The sequence below is a fragment of the Pseudophryne corroboree genome, chromosome 3 (genome assembly GCF_028390025.1).
Source record: "Pseudophryne corroboree isolate aPseCor3 chromosome 3, aPseCor3.hap2, whole genome shotgun sequence".
Taxonomy (NCBI): Eukaryota; Metazoa; Chordata; class Amphibia; order Anura; family Myobatrachidae; genus Pseudophryne; species Pseudophryne corroboree.
Window position 1 is genome coordinate 516,425,820 of NC_086446.1, and position 13,114 is coordinate 516,438,933.

The following is a 13,114-nucleotide window of genomic DNA, read 5'->3' on the forward strand; positions in this document are numbered from 1 at the left end:
TTAGTCATAAATTTGGCAATAAACAATTACAAACGGCAACGAAACATACAACCCCACTCCACACTCCTCAACACTCCACCAGGGCCTTCCACTTCCTATGTTTCCACAAGCCTTCCGCATCCTCAACACCACCCTTGTGCCTATCCCACTGAAAACAAAAATACAGCTTTCCCAAAGCCATCCGCACACATTCTTTAACAACAATATCATCCTTTTTGAACACCAAAATATTCCGCACGTCCCACAACACTTCCGACACACATGCCATGAATAACCATAACAGACGCTTATTTACCTTACCACTCGCCCCTAAACCATACATAGCCACCTTCCAACTCATCATCCTAACCCCAGTCAACTCCTTACATAAACCACCCAACACCTTCCACACACTCTGAGCATATCCACAATTCCAAAACAAATGCAGCCCACTTTCACATCCTAGACAAGATGCCCTCGGACATTCAGCCGATCGTACCAAATCCCTCTTCTTCTGAAACTCCCTCACCGGCAAGACTCCATGTAGCTTCATCCACACAATCTCTCTCTGTCTATTTGTCTGCCCACTCACACGTAATCCCGTCCATGCTATAGCACTCTCCTTAGACGTCAACCCCTCAATCACACAAAAATCCTCCCTATCTTTCAAACGCCGAACCACTTTCTTTTTGTCCCTCCATTCTTCCAAGCTCACCTCTAACAACTCAAACTTACGGATAAAAGATTCAACCAAAGAATACCACCCACTCACATGATATGCCATTGGTACTGCATTATCTCTCACTCTCCACTTCAAACCACACAACATCCAACCCGCCATATAACGCATCATGCACGCCGCTTTTGTGCTCCCATCCAACATACGCAAAACCTGACAAATATAGTTTATCCCAAAAAACACTTCCAAATTTGGAAAATTAACACCTCCATTTTTACACTCTTTCACCACAAACACTCGCTTCAATCTCTCCATCCGACCACCCCAGAAAAAAAGAAACAATATCCGATTTAGCTTCTTCACACAACCACTTCCCGGAGGGAAAACGTTTGCAACATATAAGAGCATAGGCAACACCACAGCTTTAATAATTAGCACTTTGCCAAAAATAGTCATTTTCCTCAGACTCCAGAAGTTTACCTTCTGAGCCACTTTTCGACCCACAACATCCCAACTTTCTTTTCCTTTCAAATTCTCATCAAAAATCACTCCCAAAACTTTCAAACCCCCGCTCACACATTCCATTTGATTATCACTCACTGACGCATTTCCAAACACTTTCAACTTAGATTTATCCCAATTCACTCGAAACGCAGACGCACCACAAAATAAGGACACGCGCAACTTCGCCCTCTCCAAAGCCACTTTCGACTGCCCCACAACCACAACATCATCCATATATGCCAACACTTTTACACACTTTCCACCACTCCCAGGCACCAAGAGCCCACGCATCACTTTATCTGCACGCAACATACACAGCAACGGTTCCAACACACAAATAAAAAGAATGGGTGACAAGGGGCATCCTTGTCTGACCCCCGAATCCACTCTCACATGATCGCTCAGGTTCCCATTCACCAAAATCCGACTAAACGCATCAACATACAATCCCTGCACCTTACGCACAAAACCATCCGGAAACCCCATACTCTTCAAAACTCTGAACATGAACACATGACATACTCTATCATACGCTTTTTCAAAATCTAAAGACATAACATACATATCCTCCTTTCGTCCCAAACTATCTCCAATCAGATCTCTAAACAACATCAAATTATCAGTCACTCTTCTTCCAGGCACCGCACACACTTGTTCTTCTCCAATCACTTGCCCAAGCACCTCCTTCATTCGCCATGCCAACAACTTAGCATACATCTTGTAATCTACATTCAACAACGTGATTGGCCTCCAATTTGCCAACACTTTCCTTTCACCCTTCTTGTATATCAACACAACCACACCCTCTTTCATCTCATCAATCATACCACCAGAATCAAAAATATAACTCAAAACCTCCACAAAATCAGCTTTAATCACATCCCACATACACACATAGAACTCGATCGGCAACCCATCACATCCAGGCGACTTATTCTTACGCATGCTTTTCAAAACCGACTCAACCTCACATTCCGTCACCGTGGTCATTAACATGTCACACTCACTCGCATCCACTGTCTCCGTTATTGCACTCAGAGCCTCATCAGCCATATCCACATCCATATTCTTCCACTCATATAATTTCTTATAAAAACGTTCAACTTCAAACATAATCCCATTACTATCACGAACATCCACACCACTATCATCCAACAGCACATCCATATCCCTAGCCGCCCCACACACTTTCTTAAAGAAAAATCTACTACACGTTTCATCTTTCTCCAAATGTTCAACTTTTGACCTAAAAATCAAGCTACGCCCTTTCTCATACAAACAGTCATCCACCTCACGCCGCACGCTCCTAATATCCTCAGACACATCCTCACCCAACTCTCTCATAGCATACAAAAAATCCAACCGCTTCAGGGCCCAATCATACTGCAGACGTTTCTTCCGCGCCACAGTACATCCAATTTTCCGAAAAAACCCACCAATCATACGTTTCACCCATACCCACCATTCAAGAACATTCGCAAAATCCTTTTTACGCTCACGCCACTGACCATATCGCACACGAAAACATTTGCGCACATACTCATCCTCCAGCAACCGAACATTCAGCTTCCACACGCCCCTTCCATACTTCACATCACTCCCACACTCGATCTTACACACCAAACATTCATGATCCGAATACACCACACACCGCTGATCAAAAGACACGTAACGCACACTCTTACCTAAAAACACATAATCCAACCTTGACACAATCATACCTCTATCTGCTTTATAAGTAGGTTTTGGATCATTCGCACTACTCACACGCGCCACATCCACCAAACTAAAATCCGCAATCAACCTCTTTAACATATTCCCTGTCACATCCACACGACTCACACCCGCACTCCTCCTATCCTTCACATCCATAATACAATTAAAATCCCCAACCATCATCACAGGCAATCGACCCGGCAAAAAATAAGTTACCTTTTCCAATAACTGTATCCGCTCGGCTTTATCAGCCGGCGCATAAACGTTGAATAAACGAAATTCAAAACCCTTATAACTAATATGTACCAAAAGGCATCTACCCGGAACAATAATAGTATATGAAATAAAAGAAAAATCCCGTCCCCTCGCTAAAACACCCACTCCATCATTCTTATTCAGCCGTGAGCCTGACCACACAGATACTCCATGAGGCCAGTCAGCAGCTGCAGGAGCCTCAGCAATACCACATTCCTGCAAGCAGAACAAATCACCCCCATTACAGTGTAGCTCATTTAATATAGCAATGCGTCTGGCCTTGGATTTAAGTCCCCGAACATTCAGGGACACTATAGAGAAGGACTTAGCCAGCATGAGATACAATTAAAGGGGGTAAAACATTTTACAGCAAGATATATGACGTCACGGCTTCAGGTCCCAGTGCAGGTCTCCATGAACGACTGAACAGCCTCCTCTGCCAGGTATGAGGTAACAGGGGAGCCCCCCTGCCCCTCTCCAGCAATAGGTGCAGGCACATCAGATATATATGTAGGGGCACTAGAAGCCATGGAATCAGCCTCCTCCCCCACAGTCTCCACAGAAGCAGACACTTCCATCCCCCCCTCCTCCCCCTCCTCCACAGACAATCCATCATAACGATTACTGGTAGGAATGTTGTGAGTACCTGTCAGCCTCTGCCGTTTTGCAGAGCCTGCAGCAGAAGCACTTCTCTTGTTTTTTACTACTGTAAAATCCTCCTCCACCACGGACGCTGCTCTGGACACTGTTGGGCTTCCTCCCCCCCCTGATACTGTATCCCACTCCACTGAGGCATCTGAATCTTCAGAGTCCGCATCCGAGGACTGCAGCCACTCTCTCCTTCTGTCCTCCGCTGCGCTACTCGCAGCGGAGCTATCCGGCGGCTGTGAGAGGAATTCATCAATGACAGCTGAGCCGCTGAGCCGCGGGGGGGCGGGGCTAAGCGCATCCTCGATCTCCTGAGCGCTACCCCCGGCGGCCGCAGCAGCAGCAGCGATCACAGCCGGAGCCGCTGCAGCAGGGTCACGTCTCACCCAGCGCTCTGTCACCATCAGGGGGGGCTCCCCCTCAGCCTGTAGAATTGGCGCCACGGCGCCAGACACCTCAGGAGGGGCTGTTACAAGGGGAGTCTCGTCAGGCATAACAGTAGAAGCAGGATCAGACACCCCGGCCGGGGTGCTGGCAGTTTCCGATACTTGCACCAGTGAATCACTCGCACACACTTCTGATGACACAGGGGCCACCTTGGGGGCATTTAATTTGCCAAGCACACTTGCTGCAGATGGCGGGGTATCTATAAGCCTCGTGCAGGTTCTCATTAAGTGGTCTTGACTCCCACACAGATCGCACTTTTTTTTTTGGGGACATTGCGCAGCTTCGTGGTCTCCCATTCCACAATTACGGCAGCATTTTCCTTTCATACAAGCCTCCTTTGTGTGTCCAAAGGAAAAACAGTTTCTACAATATAGAGGCTGGTCTGGGTAAAATAAAAAACCCCTTGCACCGCCAATCGAAAAATTTGCGGGTGGGTGCATAACACCCCCGATCCCCCCAGGGTCCAGGCGCAGCCGCACCCAGAACCGCGTTTTTCCATTGAAAATGCCCACATAGTTCTGTAGGCGCATACCGCCGCGGACAGACGAGCAGTATCTGGTCAGGAATGCCCTTATTTGGTCCGGTTCTACAAAGGGGTCGTACATATGTACTGTCAGGGGCCGTTCTGCTCCCATGAATAAGGGCAGCAAAGTCCACCCCTGGAGGAGGGGCTCATTAATATGGGCTCTTACCCTCTCATATGCGTTGATGCAGGTCTCCGGAAAATGGAAGGTGATGTCGAAAGTCCCCGCGTTGGCAAACTCCTGTATGCAGTATATGTCGTCTTTTTCCACTTTTGCCAAAGGTACCATGATTTTATGCCAAACGTGCATTAATGTGCGGTGCTGTCCTCCCACTGTCCTATCCAGCTGGATCCTGAACGTGTTTTTTGCACTTGTCATCCTGGCAGCCGCAGAGACTCCAGCGAGTTGTGATCCACTTCTCTCAAGCTCCCAGAGTCCCCAAAAGGGAAACCCTGAATCCTATAGGCCAGATCAGGCCCACAAGTGCACCTGATCTTAGCCAAAAGGCCGAGAAGCGATAACCCGAATGTGGGCTGAGGGACCGGCGCAACCGAAACAGGATCTACAATCCATCATGGAGAATCACCCTCCCCCACGCACGCTTACGCTATACTATCTGCAGATTGACTTGACTTTGGTTGGCGGCGGCGATCCCAGCAAAGAAGAGGGAGAAGGAAGGAGAAGTCCGGACTGACAAGCAGGCAGTCACCCAGGCGCGCGCGCAACCACATTCCATCACTCACTCCTGCATCGTGAGTTTTCTCTCCTCTCCTGTCTTGCTGGCTGCTTGACTGACTGACTGGCTGGCTGATGCACAATCATTTGCATTTGGTCCGCCTCCGACAACCACACCCACCAGACGTCTGCCGCCCGTCCCGTCTGTCCCTGCTGGCTCCGTGCTTATCACATTGACACAATGCTATGCACTTGCACTTCATCACTTAAGCAGTGGGACATTCATTCTGCAATGGAAGGTTCCCTGGCTGCCTTGAACCTCCTGTCTCTAAAATCTGGATTGTTTCAACCAACCCGTTCATCCTGGCAGATTTCAATTTTTCACTACAGTGTGAGGGCTCTGTGATGTCATCATGATGCACACTCTATGATGTCATCATGATGCGACACATGTGATGTCATCATTATGCGACACACGTGATGTCACAATGTGCTTGGCTGTACGGACTGCATTTGCTTGGCTTGCTAACTGACATCCACTTGAGGGAGACACACACCAGGAGATGGATGCAGCATATACACATACTGCAGAGCTTGTGCCTTTAGTGCCTGTAACAGCAACTATCCACACCTCCTGCAACCAGCGTGGACACCACCGCCACTAAAATAAAAATTAGTTCCAAACATGACCAGGTCGAAAAGACCAGCCGAAAGGATGATCATGATAGTAAGTTAAAAATGTAGGAATTCATTTCGAAGTGGTAATGCTTCTTCGTTCGTACTTAGTTTGCATTCAAGAATTAGGCCTACGTAGGCCTCACATCCAAATGCTGATCAACTGTTTCAATTTGTCTTGTGCAGAAGGAGGGAATTCAATGGAGACAAGAAGTAGACGATAAATAAGACTCCACACAGTAGTTCACACGTGCTTTTATTCATCCATTGTAACATTTTAATAGACAGCAAAGATTGAATACAATTTTGACACAGTATAAAAAGCATGCTTACAAAATCCAAGAGTTTATCAATGCAGCAGGCAAAAAAACATTGCAAATCCTGGGGAATAAGCTGAGAAGTCATCATTCATCTATTTTTGGAATACAGATTAGGAAAGGTGCACCGGTCCCGGAGGTACTGCAATACCGGGTCAATGCGTGGAGTGGACAGAGCAAGCTCTTCTTCCATCTCCCTGTTCTAAAAATCCATTTAATATATGGCCCCCAGATAGGGGGCGTATCAGATATTAAACTGATAAGAACAGATACTACACTTGATCTTAGCCAAAAGGCCGAGAAGCGATAACCCGAATGTGGGCTGAGGGACCGGCGCAACCGAAACAGGATCTACAATCCATCATGGAGAATCACCCTCCCCCACGCACGCTTACGCTATACTATCTGCAGATTGACTTGACTTTGGTTGGCGGCGGCGATCCCAGCAAAGAAGAGGGAGAAGGAAGGAGAAGTCCGGACTGACAAGCAGGCAGTCACCCAGGCGCGCGCGCAACCACATTCCATCACTCACTCCTGCATCGTGAGTTTTCTCTCCTCTCCTGTCTTGCTGGCTGCTTGACTGACTGACTGGCTGGCTGATGCACAATCATTTGCATTTGGTCCGCCTCCGACAACCACACCCACCAGACGTCTGCCGCCCGTCCCGTCTGTCCCTGCTGGCTCCGTGCTTATCACATTGACACAATGCTATGCACTTGCACTTCATCACTTAAGCAGTGGGACATTCATTCTGCAATGGAAGGTTCCCTGGCTGCCTTGAACCTCCTGTCTCTAAAATCTGGATTGTTTCAACCAACCCGTTCATCCTGGCAGATTTCAATTTTTCACTACAGTGTGAGGGCTCTGTGATGTCATCATGATGCACACTCTATGATGTCATCATGATGCGACACATGTGATGTCATCATTATGCGACACACGTGATGTCACAATGTGCTTGGCTGTACGGACTGCATTTGCTTGGCTTGCTAACTGACATCCACTTGAGGGAGACACACACCAGGAGATGGATGCAGCATATACACATACTGCAGAGCTTGTGCCTTTAGTGCCTGTAACAGCAACTATCCACACCTCCTGCAACCAGCGTGGACACCACCGCCACTAAAATAAAAATTAGTTCCAAACATGACCAGGTCGAAAAGACCAGCCGAAAGGATGATCATGATAGTAAGTTAAAAATGTAGGAATTCATTTCGAAGTGGTAATGCTTCTTCGTTCGTACTTAGTTTGCATTCAAGAATTAGGCCTACGTAGGCCTCACATCCAAATGCTGATCAACTGTTTCAATTTGTCTTGTGCAGAAGGAGGGAATTCAATGGAGACAAGAAGTAGACGATAAATAAGACTCCACACAGTAGTTCACACGTGCTTTTATTCATCCATTGTAACATTTTAATAGACAGCAAAGATTGAATACAATTTTGACACAGTATAAAAAGCATGCTTACAAAATCCAAGAGTTTATCAATGCAGCAGGCAAAAAAACATTGCAAATCCTGGGGAATAAGCTGAGAAGTCATCATTCATCTATTTTTGGAATACAGATTAGGAAAGGTGCACCGGTCCCGGAGGTACTGCAATACCGGGTCAATGCGTGGAGTGGACAGAGCAAGCTCTTCTTCCATCTCCCTGTTCTAAAAATCCATTTAATATATGGCCCCCAGATAGGGGGCGTATCAGATATTAAACTGATAAGAACAGATACTACACTTGATCTTAGCCAAAAGGCCGAGAAGCGATAACCCGAATGTGGGCTGAGGGACCGGCGCAACCGAAACAGGATCTACAATCCATCATGGAGAATCACCCTCCCCCACGCACGCTTACGCTATACTATCTGCAGATTGACTTGACTTTGGTTGGCGGCGGCGATCCCAGCAAAGAAGAGGGAGAAGGAAGGAGAAGTCCGGACTGACAAGCAGGCAGTCACCCAGGCGCGCGCGCAACCACATTCCATCACTCACTCCTGCATCGTGAGTTTTCTCTCCTCTCCTGTCTTGCTGGCTGCTTGACTGACTGACTGGCTGGCTGATGCACAATCATTTGCATTTGGTCCGCCTCCGACAACCACACCCACCAGACGTCTGCCGCCCGTCCCGTCTGTCCCTGCTGGCTCCGTGCTTATCACATTGACACAATGCTATGCACTTGCACTTCATCACTTAAGCAGTGGGACATTCATTCTGCAATGGAAGGTTCCCTGGCTGCCTTGAACCTCCTGTCTCTAAAATCTGGATTGTTTCAACCAACCCGTTCATCCTGGCAGATTTCAATTTTTCACTACAGTGTGAGGGCTCTGTGATGTCATCATGATGCACACTCTATGATGTCATCATGATGCGACACATGTGATGTCATCATTATGCGACACACGTGATGTCACAATGTGCTTGGCTGTACGGACTGCATTTGCTTGGCTTGCTAACTGACATCCACTTGAGGGAGACACACACCAGGAGATGGATGCAGCATATACACATACTGCAGAGCTTGTGCCTTTAGTGCCTGTAACAGCAACTATCCACACCTCCTGCAACCAGCGTGGACACCACCGCCACTAAAATAAAAATTAGTTCCAAACATGACCAGGTCGAAAAGACCAGCCGAAAGGATGATCATGATAGTAAGTTAAAAATGTAGGAATTCATTTCGAAGTGGTAATGCTTCTTCGTTCGTACTTAGTTTGCATTCAAGAATTAGGCCTACGTAGGCCTCACATCCAAATGCTGATCAACTGTTTCAATTTGTCTTGTGCAGAAGGAGGGAATTCAATGGAGACAAGAAGTAGACGATAAATAAGACTCCACACAGTAGTTCACACGTGCTTTTATTCATCCATTGTAACATTTTAATAGACAGCAAAGATTGAATACAATTTTGACACAGTATAAAAAGCATGCTTACAAAATCCAAGAGTTTATCAATGCAGCAGGCAAAAAAACATTGCAAATCCTGGGGAATAAGCTGAGAAGTCATCATTCATCTATTTTTGGAATACAGATTAGGAAAGGTGCACCGGTCCCGGAGGTACTGCAATACCGGGTCAATGCGTGGAGTGGACAGAGCAAGCTCTTCTTCCATCTCCCTGTTCTAAAAATCCATTTAATATATGGCCCCCAGATAGGGGGCGTATCAGATATTAAACTGATAAGAACAGATACTACACTTGATCTTAGCCAAAAGGCCGAGAAGCGATAACCCGAATGTGGGCTGAGGGACCGGCGCAACCGAAACAGGATCTACAATCCATCATGGAGAATCACCCTCCCCCACGCACGCTTACGCTATACTATCTGCAGATTGACTTGACTTTGGTTGGCGGCGGCGATCCCAGCAAAGAAGAGGGAGAAGGAAGGAGAAGTCCGGACTGACAAGCAGGCAGTCACCCAGGCGCGCGCGCAACCACATTCCATCACTCACTCCTGCATCGTGAGTTTTCTCTCCTCTCCTGTCTTGCTGGCTGCTTGACTGACTGACTGGCTGGCTGATGCACAATCATTTGCATTTGGTCCGCCTCCGACAACCACACCCACCAGACGTCTGCCGCCCGTCCCGTCTGTCCCTGCTGGCTCCGTGCTTATCACATTGACACAATGCTATGCACTTGCACTTCATCACTTAAGCAGTGGGACATTCATTCTGCAATGGAAGGTTCCCTGGCTGCCTTGAACCTCCTGTCTCTAAAATCTGGATTGTTTCAACCAACCCGTTCATCCTGGCAGATTTCAATTTTTCACTACAGTGTGAGGGCTCTGTGATGTCATCATGATGCACACTCTATGATGTCATCATGATGCGACACATGTGATGTCATCATTATGCGACACACGTGATGTCACAATGTGCTTGGCTGTACGGACTGCATTTGCTTGGCTTGCTAACTGACATCCACTTGAGGGAGACACACACCAGGAGATGGATGCAGCATATACACATACTGCAGAGCTTGTGCCTTTAGTGCCTGTAACAGCAACTATCCACACCTCCTGCAACCAGCGTGGACACCACCGCCACTAAAATAAAAATTAGTTCCAAACATGACCAGGTCGAAAAGACCAGCCGAAAGGATGATCATGATAGTAAGTTAAAAATGTAGGAATTCATTTCGAAGTGGTAATGCTTCTTCGTTCGTACTTAGTTTGCATTCAAGAATTAGGCCTACGTAGGCCTCACATCCAAATGCTGATCAACTGTTTCAATTTGTCTTGTGCAGAAGGAGGGAATTCAATGGAGACAAGAAGTAGACGATAAATAAGACTCCACACAGTAGTTCACACGTGCTTTTATTCATCCATTGTAACATTTTAATAGACAGCAAAGATTGAATACAATTTTGACACAGTATAAAAAGCATGCTTACAAAATCCAAGAGTTTATCAATGCAGCAGGCAAAAAAACATTGCAAATCCTGGGGAATAAGCTGAGAAGTCATCATTCATCTATTTTTGGAATACAGATTAGGAAAGGTGCACCGGTCCCGGAGGTACTGCAATACCGGGTCAATGCGTGGAGTGGACAGAGCAAGCTCTTCTTCCATCTCCCTGTTCTAAAAATCCATTTAATATATGGCCCCCAGATAGGGGGCGTATCAGATATTAAACTGATAAGAACAGATACTACACTTGATCTTAGCCAAAAGGCCGAGAAGCGATAACCCGAATGTGGGCTGAGGGACCGGCGCAACCGAAACAGGATCTACAATCCATCATGGAGAATCACCCTCCCCCACGCACGCTTACGCTATACTATCTGCAGATTGACTTGACTTTGGTTGGCGGCGGCGATCCCAGCAAAGAAGAGGGAGAAGGAAGGAGAAGTCCGGACTGACAAGCAGGCAGTCACCCAGGCGCGCGCGCAACCACATTCCATCACTCACTCCTGCATCGTGAGTTTTCTCTCCTCTCCTGTCTTGCTGGCTGCTTGACTGACTGACTGGCTGGCTGATGCACAATCATTTGCATTTGGTCCGCCTCCGACAACCACACCCACCAGACGTCTGCCGCCCGTCCCGTCTGTCCCTGCTGGCTCCGTGCTTATCACATTGACACAATGCTATGCACTTGCACTTCATCACTTAAGCAGTGGGACATTCATTCTGCAATGGAAGGTTCCCTGGCTGCCTTGAACCTCCTGTCTCTAAAATCTGGATTGTTTCAACCAACCCGTTCATCCTGGCAGATTTCAATTTTTCACTACAGTGTGAGGGCTCTGTGATGTCATCATGATGCACACTCTATGATGTCATCATGATGCGACACATGTGATGTCATCATTATGCGACACACGTGATGTCACAATGTGCTTGGCTGTACGGACTGCATTTGCTTGGCTTGCTAACTGACATCCACTTGAGGGAGACACACACCAGGAGATGGATGCAGCATATACACATACTGCAGAGCTTGTGCCTTTAGTGCCTGTAACAGCAACTATCCACACCTCCTGCAACCAGCGTGGACACCACCGCCACTAAAATAAAAATTAGTTCCAAACATGACCAGGTCGAAAAGACCAGCCGAAAGGATGATCATGATAGTAAGTTAAAAATGTAGGAATTCATTTCGAAGTGGTAATGCTTCTTCGTTCGTACTTAGTTTGCATTCAAGAATTAGGCCTACGTAGGCCTCACATCCAAATGCTGATCAACTGTTTCAATTTGTCTTGTGCAGAAGGAGGGAATTCAATGGAGACAAGAAGTAGACGATAAATAAGACTCCACACAGTAGTTCACACGTGCTTTTATTCATCCATTGTAACATTTTAATAGACAGCAAAGATTGAATACAATTTTGACACAGTATAAAAAGCATGCTTACAAAATCCAAGAGTTTATCAATGCAGCAGGCAAAAAAACATTGCAAATCCTGGGGAATAAGCTGAGAAGTCATCATTCATCTATTTTTGGAATACAGATTAGGAAAGGTGCACCGGTCCCGGAGGTACTGCAATACCGGGTCAATGCGTGGAGTGGACAGAGCAAGCTCTTCTTCCATCTCCCTGTTCTAAAAATCCATTTAATATATGGCCCCCAGATAGGGGGCGTATCAGATATTAAACTGATAAGAACAGATACTACACTTGATCTTAGCCAAAAGGCCGAGAAGCGATAACCCGAATGTGGGCTGAGGGACCGGCGCAACCGAAACAGGATCTACAATCCATCATGGAGAATCACCCTCCCCCACGCACGCTTACGCTATACTATCTGCAGATTGACTTGACTTTGGTTGGCGGCGGCGACGACGACGACGAATGCAAAAGCATATATATAGATTGAGATTTTCCTTATATTACACTTTTGATATAGTCTCCTTTTAGCTTATGGAGACTGTTTAGTATTTTATAAAATAAAATTTAAACATTTTATAAATGAAATCATTACTTTATGAAGTTCGGACATTTCTTGGAAAAAATTTGATATCTGCTTTTATTTACATATTTATATATTTGGAAACTTTAGAAATAACACTAATACATCACACTTGTTCATAACTGCATGGTATTTCCAGTGGTCTTTAACATAATTCAGTAACATATTTATTTATTATGCTAATCTAGGCAATGCAAGTTTCAATGATAATCCATTATTATATATTACAGGTATATTACTATATTATGATGAAGTAATGATATTTTTAGGGAAATACATCATAAACTTACATAATTGTATT

At 46.1% G+C, this 13,114-nt stretch overlaps 5 non-coding genes across 5 annotated transcripts; all 5 read right to left on the reverse strand.

Annotated features, from left to right (window-relative positions):
* Window positions 1-6,536: 6,536 nt before the first annotated feature.
* On the reverse strand, window positions 6,537-6,727 carry LOC134899660 (U2 spliceosomal RNA). Its single transcript, XR_010173311.1, has one exon. It is a non-coding gene; the product is annotated as a U2 spliceosomal RNA (small nuclear RNA).
* A 1,265-nt stretch (window positions 6,728-7,992) lies between these two features.
* Window positions 7,993-8,183, reverse strand: LOC134899661 (U2 spliceosomal RNA). The gene has a single exon (XR_010173312.1). It is a non-coding gene; the product is annotated as a U2 spliceosomal RNA (small nuclear RNA).
* A 1,265-nt stretch (window positions 8,184-9,448) lies between these two features.
* LOC134899662 (U2 spliceosomal RNA) lies at window positions 9,449-9,639 on the reverse strand. The gene has a single exon (XR_010173313.1). It is a non-coding gene; the product is annotated as a U2 spliceosomal RNA (small nuclear RNA).
* A 1,265-nt stretch (window positions 9,640-10,904) lies between these two features.
* On the reverse strand, window positions 10,905-11,095 carry LOC134899663 (U2 spliceosomal RNA). Its single transcript, XR_010173314.1, has one exon. It is a non-coding gene; the product is annotated as a U2 spliceosomal RNA (small nuclear RNA).
* A 1,265-nt stretch (window positions 11,096-12,360) lies between these two features.
* Window positions 12,361-12,551, reverse strand: LOC134899665 (U2 spliceosomal RNA). The gene has a single exon (XR_010173315.1). It is a non-coding gene; the product is annotated as a U2 spliceosomal RNA (small nuclear RNA).
* Window positions 12,552-13,114: the final 563 nt, after the last annotated feature.